This window comes from Spodoptera frugiperda, chromosome 9 (assembly GCF_023101765.2).
Source record: "Spodoptera frugiperda isolate SF20-4 chromosome 9, AGI-APGP_CSIRO_Sfru_2.0, whole genome shotgun sequence".
In the NCBI taxonomy this organism is placed as follows: Eukaryota; Metazoa; Arthropoda; class Insecta; order Lepidoptera; family Noctuidae; genus Spodoptera; species Spodoptera frugiperda.
The window spans coordinates 2815360-2831316 of record NC_064220.1 but is presented as its reverse complement, the minus strand read 5'-3'; the positions used below and the strand labels follow the sequence as shown (position 1 = coordinate 2831316).

The following is a 15957-nucleotide window of genomic DNA, read 5'->3' as shown; positions in this document are numbered from 1 at the left end:
GAATAATAATTGGAAAATACAAAATATGGCGAAAGAAAACGGTTTTGTCATTTCGTCAATCTAAATGTGACTTTATTTAAAAATATGAATTGGGTTTAAGTGAAAAAGTAAACAAGTGGTTGAGTTTATAATTTATTTATTTATCTTTTGTTGTTTGTTTATGTTGTATGAGGTTTGGGGTCGGAGATTTTTTTTTTATAGATAAGTTATATTGCTTGACTCTCTTTGCTATCGTCGTTGGGTTGTCCGGACTTTCTGGTTATGTTTTAAACAGGAAAAAATAATCGTAATGATAAAGGATATAGTTGTGATCAACACTTCATTCTTATCCTCTAATACCTAATTACCTTTATATTCCCCCTCTTCTCAATATCCCCTTTCCCTTTCGTATAGACGTGTAAAAGAGTTACATTGTAGCCTATTTGCAAAAATAAATATAATTTATCATTTATCCCCAAATTCCGAATCCCTTAAAGGCCGCTAAATCACTCTTAACTCATCTGGTGTTGTTGTCTTTTGCTCGTGTGTCTATGCTATAAAAAAAGACGTTTAAAATGTATTTGATTATGTAATCCTCGATTAATTATTATATTATTTAATCAGGCAGTCAGTTGAGACAACTGATATATTATGCCAATATCGTATTTGTGTATTATTATTTACTTTTAGGTTTTGTTTCTCTGTCTGTCTGTTACATATTGTGACACGGAGCAAATATCGAACAGGACTATACGGAGGCACTATAGAAAAGGATTTTTTTATATATTTATATAGTCCTGTAGTGGGAAAGTGTGCAAGCCAATATCGTTTCGTTGGTTCGTTTGTCCGTTCGTCAATAGTTAGTTATTTGCATTAAATTGTCTAAGTTGATTTGTCATATAATAGGTACCATAGTGTTCATGGCAATGTATATCATTGATTGACATCTTTTTTTTTAACGTTGATAAGTCTGCTTTTGGCCACCAACCCTCTTACTGCCAGGACGGCAAAGCGAAGATGGAGCATACAGACTTAGAGAACTTCTGATATCATTCGACAGATCGAAGGCTGAATTTGGCTGTAAAACGATAGAATGGAAGAGGGCGGTCTTAGATGCCGCCGCATAGCTCCGTGGTAGAAAGTATAAAGAAAAGTATAAAGATTCGTTTAAAAGTACGTATTTACTCTGACCTTGAAAAGACCCGGGTTGTATTTCTCAGGAAAAATGTCTCAATGTCTTTCTTGGTCGCTCGTCAAAGTTAAAATGAAAGAAAAAGAACTTTATTGTTTATATATTTATAATTTATATTATCTCTTCATTTTATAATTATATAACATGTATATTATCAAATCTGGCCATCCTTTCCTGGAACTCTGCCCTCATCTCAGCCAGCGTTCCATTGACCGCCTCCACTGCCTCTATATTGTTGACTAGCTACTTTCCCGCGGTTTCACCCGCTCTGCTTGGCTCCTATTGGTCATAGCGAGATGTTTTCTAGCCTATAGCCTTCCTCGATAAATGCACAATTCAACACAAAAAGAATTATTCAAATCGGACCGGAAGTTCCGGAGATTAGCGCGTTCAAACAAACAAACAAACAAACAATCAAACAAACAAACTCTTCAGCTTTATAATATAAGTATAGAAGTATAGATGATGTGATAGTAGTTTGATGTTTAAGAGAGCTGACACACTAAACCAGCAGGTAGTCCCTTTCAATAAGTACTTATGGTGTAAAATACTATTTAAAATTTAAAAATAAATAATTATTTTTGGGAGAGACGTTTTCCCTATGTATTTCACTTAGAACACCTCAAAAGTGAATGTTTCTTTTATTTATATAAAGTAATAGGGTTCGGACTTCTAACCCGTTAAGGCTGAATACTACATCTAATTTTATGGACAAAAGTCGGGGGTCGAATTGGTCGTACCCCTCCCCTTAAAGTTATTGCTATTTTAATATTTTTCCTACTTTATGTGATATCAAAGGCTGTATGCGTCGTAGAAACAAAAAAAAACTACAAACGGTAGCTAATAACCTTGGCTAACTAATTCATTACTTTTTTCATATGTTTGATAATGTTTTGGTGAGAAAAAAATAAATTCTGAATAATTTTTACCGAAAATATCGCTATGTTTCAATATTTTTTATTGGGGGTTCAACCCCCATATTATCTTTTTTGTCCATAAAATTAGATGTAGTATTCAGCCTTAACGGGTTAGAAGTCTCGCCCCTATCACATTGTATAAAGTATACCAAAATGATTTTTGTATGTTTTTCTAAATATATTCAAATTTTCGAAGAAAAGTCGTGTTGGTTAAATGAAAAGTTTTAGCTATAATTATTCGAATATATGTATCTATATTTTTATATATTTGTGTTGTAAAAAATGCTTATCCAGCTAAACTGCCCAATGACATGTCAGATCCAATTCGACGTCTTTCAAAGGAATTGCTTGAGCTACACCTCGGAACTTCTTCATTACAAGTTCATTTTGTATGGTGCTTCCACTAGGTCGTCCACGTTTAGCGTCATTTTCTGGTAGACCCAATTTATAGAGGGTTTCAGCAAGTTCTAGTCTGAATGTACCCAAATTGAAAAGGATATAATTTCCTTTTATATCATTTACCTTCTTGAACATAACCCATAAATTTATAACTGCAAAATCCAGCAAATGATAAAATAAGCGCATGGTCTACTTGCGGCTCCTCATTGAGATGTGTGTGAGAATCATATTCGAAGTTAACGAGAGAAACAGTAAGAAGGAAATTATTATGAAATGTGAAACAAATTTAGTAAAAAAAATTGCTAGAAAAGTGCCAGAAAAAAAAAACGTATGTTTCCACTTACCTCGCTGCATTTGAACCACTTACCTCGGTGCTCGGTGAATTGATTCCGTTTCTCTATCTGATTCACTGTCTTCATTGTTTTCTTCTAGTTGGCAACTCGTTGTTATCCCTAATATAACTAAAGTATCTAATTCTATACGACTCATTGAGAAACAGCACTTCCTCTAATAATCGGACCACGAATTCGTCGTTATTTGAGAAATCTCGCTCCATCTTGCGAATTCTAATGTAAACTAATTTACCAATAAGTAAATAAATATTATGTATAACTCTACACTATCACTAATATTTAATTATCACTGCCACTACTATATCCACTGTCTGTGTCCGTTTCACTATCAGATTCACTGCCTCATTGTTCCCTTCTAGTTGGAACTCGTTATATATTACGTTAACGTATCTAATTCTAAACGATCCGATGAGAAACAGCACTTCTCCTAATAAAAAGGACCAAGAATTCGTCGTTATTTGAAAAATCTTAGTCCATCTTTCGAATGCTGTCATCTTATTTATCAGCAGGCAAATCATCCAGAAAATCTGTCAAGTCTCCTCTCAAGAAGTTTTCGTACATTTTCCCATTTAGATTGTCCGGGAGAAGCAAGGTCAAATGATTGGAGATAATGCCCTTCCATACATTCTACTTGCGGCTCCTCATTGTGATGTGATAACGACCTATTAATGAATCTAATAAGTCCACTTGTCCCCACCCATTTCACATTTCAGCTTCTTATTACTATTTAAAATGTCTAAGAATTCCCTCACACTGTCATCTCTTTCTTTTAGTAGTTGATCACACAACTCCTTTGATGCCTTCAGTTCGCTTAAAGCCAGGTTGAGTTTTGACTCCTCTAGGAGAGTATGGGCTTTCGCGAATGAGAATCATATTAGAAGTTAAAGAAAGAGACAGTAAGAAGGAAATAACAATAATAAATAAAAAATGCTAGAAAAGAACGATTGTTTCCATTTACCTCGGTGCATTTAATGCAAGAGACTGATTGAAATTGATTAATGTGAAATTGCTACCGTGAGTTAGAATTGGTTCCGTTTCTCTATCTGATTCACTGTCTTCATTGTTTTCTTCTAGTTGGTATCTCGTTGTTATCCCTAATATAACTAAAGTATCTAAATCTATACCGTATACGACCCGTTGATAAACAGCACTTCCTCTAAAAACCGGGCCACGAATTCGTCGTTATTTGAGAAATCTCGCTCCATCTTGCGAATTCTAATGTAAACTAATTTACTTATAAGTAAATAAATATTATGTATAACTATTCACTATCACTAATATTTAATTATCACTGCCACTACTATATCCACTGTCTGTGTCCGTTTCACTATCTGATTCACTGCCTCATTGTTCCATTCTAGTTGGAACTCGTTATATATTATATTATGCTTACTATAATTATAACTATAACGTATCTAATTCTAAATGATCCGATAAGAAACAGCACTTTCTCTAAAAAGAGAGACCACAAATTCGTCGTTATTTGAGAAATCTCGATCCATCTTTCGAATTCTAATGTCATCTTATTTATCAGCAGGCAGATCATCCAGAAAATCTGTCGAAGAAAGTCGCCACGTTTTCCTCATAGAATCCTCTGGGCACGTTCTTTTTCATTATTGTGTTGATAGCTTTTTTAATATATTTCTTTAATTTCTTATCACTTTCACAAATTAAATCTATAGTCACTGAATTCAAGTCTATACATATGTTATGTTTGAGAAGCACGGGCTGATACCAACTCGCTGAAGAGACTGTTATTCAGACTTGGTGTGATGTTAAGGTTTATCGTTTCTAGTTGGCTAATTTGACTATTGGCCTCATGCAGCTGTTGTTCTAAATGAGCTTTATCATGTAATGTCTGTTCATACTCATGCTACATTGACTGAACTCGTCCCCAACGAACTGGAGCCTATCCCGGGCCTCAATGGCATTAGTGTGTTGAATATGTAACAGCTATTTCACATTTCAGCTTCTGTCTAAGAATTCCCTCACATTGTCATCTCTTTCTTTTAGTAATTGATCACACAACTCCTTTGATGCCTTCAGTTCGCTCAAAGCCAGGTTGAGTTTTGACTCCTCTTGGAGAGCATGGGCTTTGCGAGTGAGAATCATATTAGAAGTTAAAGAAAGAGACAGTAAGAAGGAAATTATAATAATAATATGAAATGTGAAGCTAATTTAGTAAAGAAAAATTGCTAGAAAAGTGCTAGAAAAAAAAATTGTTTCCACTTACCTCGGTGCTCGGTGAATTGATTACGTTTCTCTATCTGATTCACTGTCTTCATTGTTTTCTTCTAGTTGGCAACTCGTTGTTATCCCTAATATAACTAAAGTATCTAAATCTATACGACCCGCTGAGAAACAGCACTTCCTCTAATAATCGGACCACGAATTCGTCGTTATTTGAGAAATCTCGCTCCATCTTTCGTATTCTGTCATCTTATTTATCAGCAGGCAGATAACTCTACACTATCACTGATATTTAATTATCACTGCCACTTCTATAGCCGCTGTCCGTATCCGTCTCACTCTCAGATTCACTGCCTCATTGTTCATTTCTAGTTGGAACTCGTTATATATTATATTACTGTCTTCATTGTTTTCTTCTTGTTGATATTTCGTTGTTATCCCTAATATTACTAAAGTATCTAATTCTATACGACCCGATGAAAAACAGCACTTCCCCTAAAAATCGGGCTACGAATTTGTCGTTATTTGAGAAATCTCGGTCCATCTTGCGAATTCTGATGTAAACTAATTTACCAATAAGTAAATAAATATTATGTATAACTCTACACTATCACTAATATTTAATTATCACTGCCACTACTATATCCACTGTCTGTGTCCGTTTCACTATCTGATTCACTGCCTCATTGTTCCATTCTAGTTGGAACTCGTTATATATTATATTATGCCTACTATAATTATATTATAACTATAACGTATATAATTCTAAACGACCCGATGAGAAACAGCACTTCTCCTAATAAAACGGCCCACGAATTCGTCGTTATTTGAGAAATCTCGATCCATCTTTCGAATTCTAATGTCATCTTATTTATCAGCAGGCAGATCATCCAGAAAATCTGTCGAAGAAAGTCGCCACGTTTTCCTCATAAAATCCTATGGGCACGTTCTTTTTCATTATTGTGTTGAAAGCTTTTTTAATATATTTCTTTAATTACTTATCACTTTCACAAATTAAATCTATAGTCACTGAATTCAAGTCTATACATATGTTATGTTTGAGAAGCACGGGCTGATACCAACTCGCTGAAGAGACTGTTATTCAGACTTGGTGTGATGTTAAGGTTTATCGTTTCTAGTTGGCTAATTTGACTATTGGCCTCATGCAGCTGTTGTTCTAAATGAGCTTTGTCATGTAATGTCTGTTCATACTCATTGCTACATTGACTGAACCCGTCCACAACGAACTGGAGCCTATCCCGGGCCTCAATGCCTTCAGTGTGTTGAATATATAACTGAGCCATTTCACATTTCAGCTTCTTATTACTATTTAAAATGTCTAAGAATTCCCTCACATTGTCATCTCTTTCTTTCACTAGTTGATCACACAACTCCTTTGATGCCTTCAGTTCGCTCAAAGCCAGGTCGAGTTTTGACTCCTCTTGGCGAGCATGGGCTTTGCGAGTGAGAATCATATTAGAAGTTAAAGAAAGAGACAGTAAGAAGGAAATTATAATAATAATATGAAATGTGAAGCTAATTTAGTAAAGAAAAATTGCTAGAAAAGTGCTAGAAAAAAAAATTGTTTCCACTTACCTCGGTGCTCGGTGAATTGATTCCGTTTCTCTATCTGATTCACTGTCTTCATTGTTTTCTTCTAGTTGGTATCTCGTTGTTATCCCTAATATAACTAAAGTATCTAAATCTATACGACCCGATGTGAAACAGCACTTCCTCTAAATATCGGGCCACGAATTCGTCGTTATTTGAGAAATCTCGCTCCATCTTGCGAATTCTAATGTAAACTAATTTACCAATAAGTAAATAAATATTATGTATAACTCTACACTATCAGTAATATTTAATTATCACTGCCACTACTATATCCGCTGTCTGTGTCCGTTTCACTACCTGATTCACTGCCTCATTGTTCCATTCTAGTTGGAACTCGTTATATATTATATTATGCTTACTATAATTATAACTATAACGTATCTAATTCTAAACGACCCGATGAGAAACAGTACTTCTCCTAATAAAACGGCCCACGAATTCGTCGTTATTTGAAAAATCTTGGTCCATCTTTCGAATTCTGTCATCTTATTTATCAGCAGGCAGATAACTCTACACTATCACTGATATTTAATTATCACTGCCACTTCTATAGCCGCTGTCCGTATCCGTCTCACTCTCAGATTCACTGCCTCATTGTTCATTTCTAGTTGGAACTCGTTATATATTACTGTCTTCATTGTTTTCTTCTTGTTGATATTTCGTTGTTATCCCTAATATTACTAAAGTATCTAATTCTATACGACCCGATGAAAAACAGCACTTCCCCTAAAAATCGGGCTACGAATTTGTCGTTATTTGAGAAATCTCGGTCCATCTTGCGAATTCTGATGTAAACTAATTTACCAATAAGTAAATAAATATTATGTATAACTCTACACTATCACTAATATTTAATTATCACCGCCACTACTATATCCACTGTCTGTGTCCGTTTCACTATCTGATTCACTGCCTCATTGTTCCATTCTAGTTGGAACTCGTTATATATTATATTATGCTTACTATAATTATAACTATAACGTATCTAATTCTAAATGATCCGATGAGAAACAGCACTTTCTCTAAAAAGACGGACCACAAATTCGTCGTTATTTGAGAAATCTCGATCCATGTTTCGAATTCTAATGTCATCTTATTTATCAGCAGGCAGATCATCCAGAAAATCTGTCGAAGAAAGTCGCCACGTTCTCCTCATAGAATCCTCTGGGCACGTTCTTTTTCATTATTGTGTTGATAGCTTTTTTAATATATTTCTTTAATTTCTTATCACTTTCACAAGTTAAATCTATAGTCACTGAATTCAAGTCTATACATATGTTATGTTTGAGAAGCACGGGCTGATACCAACTCGCTGAAGAGACTGTTATTCAGACTTGGTGTGATGTTAAGGTTTATCGTTTCTAGTTGGCTAATTTGACTATTGGCCTCATGCAGCTGTTGTTCTAAATGAGCTTTATCATGAAATGTCTGTTCATAATCATTGCTACATTGACTGAACCCGTCCACAACGAACTGGAGCCTATCCCGGGCCTCAATGGCATTAATGATGAAATGACTGTGTTGTATTTGGCATTTGTTTTGTTTTCGTTTGGTTTAAGTTTAGGTTTTGTTGGTTAGACTTTTTTTAAAATGGCTAAAGAAAATCTAAACGTTAATGGAGAAGTTGAAGAATGTACTGTCGTCCCTATTGTTGGTGACGGTGCATGTTTGTTTCGTGCTCTCTCTTATTTAATGTACGGAACACAAGACAGAGCAATGGAGGTGCGTACAGAAATTGTCAAATATGTGGTTAATGACTGGAGCAAGTTTTCAATTATGACCCACGACAGGAATGGTGATAACTATGTAACACCTGACGAATATTTTGGTGATATGATGAAAAATGCTACTTATGGCGGATTGTGTGAACTAATAGCAGCAGGATTAATATTCCCATTTAAGTTTGAAGTTTATAGAAACGGTCTCATATATACGGAATCTGGATCTAACGACTATCCGGTAAGACGTTTACGATTCAGCCAAGATTTGTCCAGTGGGCATTTTGATGCCTATCTTCCCATAGCAGCACAGAAAATTACTCGACGTCGTATGGAGGCAGCTGTAGAAGAACTTGATTTTGGAATTGATACACCTTCGCAATTTAAAGTTGATAAAGGTTGTCAGGAGGTACCTGTTTTAGAGCGTGAACCTATTGTATCTTCAATAAATTATGATGAAAATTTTATTAGAAGTTTATCATCTCAATCTGAGCCTGTGACATTAACAGAAAAAAAAAAAACGTAGGGCAAGGTTTACTAATTACACACGAAAAAATCAAATAAAAAAGGCACAAAAAAAATATGGGCAGACTCTTCCTGAATCCCACCGTAAAGCTGTGTCTGAATATAAGAAAAAAAAACCCTGATGTACAGAGGCAAGCTGTCGCCACCTACCAGACTGCACACCCTGATAAACACAGGCAAGCTGTCGCCACCTACCAGGCTTCACACCCTGATAAACACAGGCAAGCTGTCGCCACCTACCAGGCTTCACACCCTGATAAACACAGGCAAGCTGTCGCCACCTACCAGGCTTCACACCCTGATAAACACAGGCAAGCTGTCGCCACCTACCAGGCTTCACACCCTGATAAACACAGGCAAGCTGTCGCCACCTACCAGGCTTCACACCCTGATAAACACAGGCAAGCTGTCGCCACCTACCAGGCTTCACACCCTGATAAACACAGGCAAGCTGTCGCCACCTACCAGGCTTCACACCCTGACAAACACAGGCAATCTGTCGCCACCTACCAGGCTGCAAACCCTGAAAAACATAGGCAAGCTGCTTCACTATATCAGGCCAGGAATACTGATGTGCATAGAGTGATTCAGTCTCGGTATAGAGAAAATACAATTCAACGTGTTTGGAGAAGCAAGTTGCTTTCGGGTTTGGCGTATGACCCAGATATTGCTTATGGAACTGACAGCAGTGTAGTCTTAGGTTCTATGACGTACAAGTGTCAGTGGTGTAACGCCTTGAAGTGGAAGGATGAGACACCTGGCATGTGTTGTAGCGCCGGTAAAGTAAAACTTGAGCCGTTTAAACAACTGCCTGAACCACTTTACAGTCTGGTTAATGATTTACATCCAAATCATGTACACTTCATGGATAATATCCGAAAATATAATGCCTGTTTTCAAATGACTTCCTTTGGTGGAAAACAAATAAAGGAAGGCGGTTTTTCACCAACTTTTAAAGTTCAAGGACAAGTCTATCATTTAATTGGAAGTATATTACCGGAACATGGGCAGGAAGCACAGTTTCTGCAAATTTATTTCGTAGGTGAAGATGATAGAGAAGCTAATATTCGATGTTCTAAATTTCCTGATTTGAGACCAAATTTAATCAAACAATTGCAGCTTATGTTACATGAGGTGAACCCATATATAAAAGATTTAAAAACAGCCATTGATAAAATATCGCCTTCAGAGTCATTCAAGGTCGTAATACATGCAGATAAAAAACCACAAAGAGAACACAGAGGCAGATTTAATGCACCAACGGCAAATGAAGTGGCTGTTGTATTGGTAGATCAGCATTTTGACCGAAGAGACATCATCCTCGAAAGCCGAAGTAATTCACTTCAGCGTATTAGTGAGATACATCGAGCTTATGACGCGCTGCAGTACCCGTTAATGTTTTGCCGGGGGGATGATGGTTATTCAATCAACATACCACAATGCGATCCCACAACTAAGTTGCCCTTGAAAAAAACAGTATCTGCTGTAAGTTTTTATTCATACAGAATAATGATCAGAGAAGGAGAAGATAACTTTTTGGTTAAATATCGCGCTCTTTTTAGTCAATATTTGGTAGATGAAAGACTAAACTACATAAAAAACAATCAAGCCAAATTGCGTGCAGATAATTACATTCATTTAAAAGATGCGATTGGACGGCAAGATACTGAAGCAAATCAGCTGGGACAAATGGTAGTACTTCCATCATCTTTTACTGGTGGACCAAGATACATGCACGAAAAAACGCAAGACGCCATGACCTATGTTAGACATTACGGTCGTCCCGACCTTTTTATTACTTTTACATGTAACCCACGCTGGAGTGACATAAATGAGCACTTACTTTCAGGACAAAAATCTCATAATCGATACGATATTATTTCGCGTGTCTTTCGATTAAAGGTAAAAAAGGTCATGGATTTGTTGATAAAAGGGAAAATATTCGGTGAAGTGAGATGCTATATGTATTCGACGGAATGGCAAAAGCGAGGTCTTTCGCATATTCATATACTTTTATGGCTTCAACATCGCATCACTCCGGATCAAATTGACAATATTATTTGTGCTGAAATACCTAACCCCGATCGTGATCCTGAGCTTTACGAAATTGTTAAAAGTAACATGATACATGGTCCCTGTGGAAGTTTAAACCGAAATTCTCCATGCATGAAAGATAATTCGTGCAGCAAACGTTATCCTAAGGCTCTTATAAAGGAAACTCAAACCGGTGATGATGGTTATCCACAGTACAGGAGACGTTCTCTGGATGACGGTGGATTTTCTGTCAACATCAAGGATGTTACAATATATAATCGTTGGGTGGTTCCTTATAATCCAGTGCTATTAAGAACATGTAACGCTCACGTGAACGTAGAGTATTGCCATTCTGTGAAATCAATCGAATACGTTTGCAAATATGTTAATAAAGGGTCAGATCAGGCTACGTTTACTTTAGAGAACGGGAATGATGGGAAGGATGAAGTTACAACCTACGCAAGTGGTCGATACATAAGTTCAGCTGAAGCAGTTTGGCGAATCCTTGAATTCCCAATACATGAGCGTTTTCCTCCTGTAGTGCACCTTGCTGTCCATTTAGAAAATGGACAGAGAATTTATTTTAATGAGCAAAACTTGTGCGACAAATTGAGTAGTCCTCCTACAACTACACTCCTCTCCTTTTTCGATTTGTGTAAAGTGGATGACTTTGCAAAAACATTGCTATACTCGGAAGTCCCTGCGTATTACGTTTGGAACAAGCGATCGTTTCAGAGAAGGAAGAGAGGAGTGAATGTTGAAGGATGGTCAGGGGTGAAAAAAGAACACGTTCTAGGTAGGGTTTATACTGTTCATCCAAACAATACAGAATGCTACCATCTTCGAATGCTTCTACATGAGATCAGAGGCCCAATTTCATTTGAAGCGTTAAAAACTGTAGATGGTCACTTACATCCCACTTTCCAATCCGCGTGCAGGGCTCTAGGTCTACTCGAAGATGATCGGCATTTGGATTCAGCTCTTGAAGAGGCAGCCCTTTGTCAAACACCGCATATGATTCGAGAGCTTTTTGCTATCATTTTATTGTTCTGCCAGGCTTCCGACCCCTTATGTCTTTGGGAAAAATACAAAGAATACCTTTCTGAAGACTTTAAGAAACAACTGGAAAGGCAAGGTGAAGTGGATGTAGAGCACTCATCGGACCTGATATTTAACAAATGCCTGTCGGTATTACAGGATGCCGTATTATCATTAGGCGGCCGACCTCTTAAAGAGTATGGATTACCTCAGCCAATTACACCAATACATTTTGAAAATAGAGAGTACGTGAAGGAGACCAGTTACGATACAGTGGCCTTAGAAGACGCAGTAAGAAAAAATGAAGCATCCTTGAATGACGAGCAACAGGAAGTTTACAATAAAATTATCACAAGTGTAGATGCAAATGACGGTCGAACATTCTTCTTAGACGCTCCAGGTGGAACTGGTAAAACCTTTCTTATTAATTTAATTTTGGCCAAAGTAAGAAGTACTCACGGCATTGCCCTAGCTGTGGCGTCGTCCGGCATAGCTGCTACATTACTCGAAGGTGGTCGAACTGCTCATGCTACTTTTAAGTTACCACTCAATTTAATCACAGCCGAGACTCCCATTTGCAACATCTCCAAACAAAGTAATATTGCTGAAGTTTTAAAGAGTACAAAAATAATCGTGTGGGACGAAATAACGATGGCTCATAAAGGTGGTATTGAAGCCTTAAACAGATCACTAAGGGATATAAGGGATAACACAAAATTAATGGGTGGCGTAACAGTTTTGCTGGCCGGAGACTTTCGGCAGACTCTACCAGTGGTGCCAAAAGGAACCAGAGCTGACGAAGTAAAGTCGTGCATTAAGAAATCTAATTTGTGGCCCCAGGTTAATATTCTTAAGCTCTCTAAAAATATGAGAGCACATTTGGGCGGGGATGAGTCTGCTGGTAGATTTTCAGATCTCCTTCTTAAAATCGGTAATGGTGATTTTCCATCGTTTGATGGCATGTTAACCATCCCGGAAGAATTGTGCACAGTTGTTACTACGGTTCAAGAATTGCTGTCTAAAGTTTATCCAGACATTATTCATATACATGACAAGCCTATTGAATGGTTATGTGAGCGTGCCATACTTACTCCAAAGAACGATCAAGCAGCAGCTATCAACGATATCCTGCTCATGTCGTTGGACATTGCATTGGAGTTTCTTGTCGTAAATCTTTCTTGGTTTTCGCGCAAGGGGACAGATGGTGGCTTTGTTGCGAATGGTATTGTGTAGCCAGAAATTATCTTTAGGATCTTTGTTGGGGCTCCTAATCTTTCCCATTGCCAAAGATAATTCATTAATTGTCCTCCGCGAAAATTGTCAATACCTGCGTTTTGGGATCTTCTGATCCCTTCCGGGTCGGCTTCGTTGCTTGTTAGAAAGCTTTGGCCCTCCAGATCTACGGCGGGTTGCTGGCTGAGCTGATGCATTATGTGATAATGTTGAAAGGGGGCGCGCCAGGACTGCTGTCTTCCTCTTGCTGGGTGCGACGGAACTGTTGGTTTACGAAAGGACTCCTTATTTCCTTTTCGCTCCGAAAACCTGTTGTTGATACTTGGGAACACCTGTGTCAGTCCCCCGTTATCCCTCAGAAATGTTCCCAATTGCTTCTCATCAAAAAGATGAGTTGGAGATGGTGGAATGCTATGTAAAGCCGCAGCTAGCAGGTCATTCTTCGATTTATAAGCTCTTCGTCTTGCTTCTATGGTTTCTGCGCAATGAGCGGAAACAAACTGCAGCAGATCATCCGACAAGATCTTAAACTGGGAATCATCAGCTAAAAGCTTACGCAATTCGTCACCCGCATCTGGACATTTCTTCACAATATTATTTAGACCATTAGCCAGTGCCTTCCTCTGCAGGAGCAACCCATGGCTAATAGTGCCGAGCATACCTTCCTGTTTAACAAGGAAAAGAGATGGTTGACTTTTTACAGTTCCGAGCTCTACGTTCACTTTTAAGACACTTAAAACAGGAGCAGCCTGTAAACGTTTTTCGACCTCCTTGTATCGGATCCGGTTCCAGCCTTCCGAACCAAGTCTAAGTCTAGACAATTGATGCCCTCTTTCCTAATCGATTCAGAAGGCTCAGGTATCGGAGGGTCCATCTCTTTTATACTGGGCCGGAATTCTATCTCAGTGGCCGTAGACATTTCTGGACCATTCGAAAACACATCCATATTAGGAGTATACCACGAGCAGCCATCCGACTCAGACCCTGAATTTTCCTCCAAGTCAGAATAGTAGTTCTCCTTATCCGAGTCTAGATCCATAGTCTGAGCCAGACTGGCTGGCTGCTGTTGCTTGTCAATCTTTTCTAATAGGAGAGAAAACATGTTATCCATCTTCTTTTCCAAGTTCTCGATCCTGCTGTCCTGTGATGTTGAGGGCACGGGTGATGTTCGTCTCCGTTTCTGCGAACGCGTAACTTCATAAGCAGATGAGCAACTTCTCCTCTTACGAGTCGATTTTTCCGACTCAGAGAGGCTGCCCGAAAGAATCTTATTCGCCTCGTACCGGGTATGCAGCGAAGGCCGTAATTCCTCCACTGATTGTTTGAAGAGCTCGGTGCGAGCCGCCGATCCCCTAATTCGGTTTGCGATCGAAGGTGGCCCCATCAAGCAATTTGCACCTTATTTCCCGATAGCCCTTTACCGACAGATGATCTGCTTCCGGGTCAAAAGCTCTCACTAAGTCGACTGTGGGGAGGGCAAACACCAGCTTGTTTAAAACGTTAGGTTCCGGTTTCTCCCCGAAAATTTCTTCCTTTGAGGCATTGACTACCTCCCATTGTGTCCAGCCCTTGGGTAGAGACTCTTGCGCCAAGTGTTTGACACGCTCCAAAATCGCCTCATCCTGTTCGGTTTCTCCGCACTCATCCAGCAACTCCCCTAGCGTCGTGTAACCTGCTCCCTGCGCCATCTGAAGCAAGCAACGAGATCGTTACTAAGCTGTCAAGCCAATCAGCGTTAGTGTCCCAGTCGTAATCGACTATAGCCGGTAGACGCAGGTGGTTCATTTATAAGCCCGTTAGTTGTATTGTTCCACAGTCAGGCCACGTCGTTCAATAATCTAGCTGCGCGGATTATCGACTCGAAATTTGAGCCGCGCCGCTCATAATTCGAGCCGCGCCGCGCAGTTAGCGAGGCGAGCATAAAGCTTGCAGCGGAGCGAGTATCTGACATTTATGACAGTAGCCGTATAGCTGACGTGTCGTATAGGACAGATACCTTACGCACCCTGTGGATGGAATGTCCGACAGAGTTGTTCAGCATTGGTTGCGATAGCGAACCGACATGCGAACAAAAATTGCCATGCAATTGCGAACAAAAGGTGCCTCGCGTCACGCCTTCTAAGCAGAACTCACTCACACAAAGGATAAAGTACGTAGGTAGTAAGTATGTGTGTACACTAGGGTAGAGGTAGTTATCTCCGAAAGGTCAAGCCGAAGGCACAGACCTGAAATACAATTAGTTATCATTTACAAAAACTAGAACTTATTACGAAAAGTATTACATGCTACAACAACCACAAATATTACTATACAACTATTCTTATACAATACATAAGATCCTATTACATTACATACATTACACTGGACCTGCAGATCGACCATTATGTAGGGAACGGAGTGACCCAGCCCACAGCGGCGCTGTCAAAAAAAAAAAAACTTCTAGGAATCAATGATTCCTAGAAGTTTTTTTTTTTTTTTTTATAGCGGACTAGCTGCAGAAAAGATATATTTAAAAAAAAGTGTCTAGATTTTGAGGTTATAATCTAACCGTAACAACGTATTCGTTAAATGTAGGTACCTACTTATGATTTTTCATAACTCTGAGTGATTTTTAAGAAACTGAAAAGTAATACTGTATTATAATACCTACCTAGATAATTAGGTACCTATGCAGTTATTTTTCTAAAAAGTGGATGAAAGTGAAAAATTAAAATGCATTTAAACTAATTAACATAAGGTAACTGAATTCTTCATCATCGTGAGGA

The 15957-nt window shown here is 38.4% G+C and overlaps 1 long non-coding RNA gene and 1 pseudogene across 1 annotated transcript; one reads left to right on the top strand and one right to left on the bottom strand.

Annotated features, from left to right (window-relative positions):
• The first annotated feature begins 15 nt into the window (after positions 1-15).
• On the top strand, positions 16-7021 carry LOC126911074 (uncharacterized). The gene is made up of 2 exons (XR_007705642.1): positions 16-3661; positions 4902-7021. It is a non-coding gene; the product is annotated as an uncharacterized LOC126911074 (long non-coding RNA).
• A 5892-nt stretch (positions 7022-12913) lies between these two features.
• LOC126911072 (uncharacterized) lies at positions 12914-15603 on the bottom strand (annotated as a pseudogene).
• Positions 15604-15957: the final 354 nt, after the last annotated feature.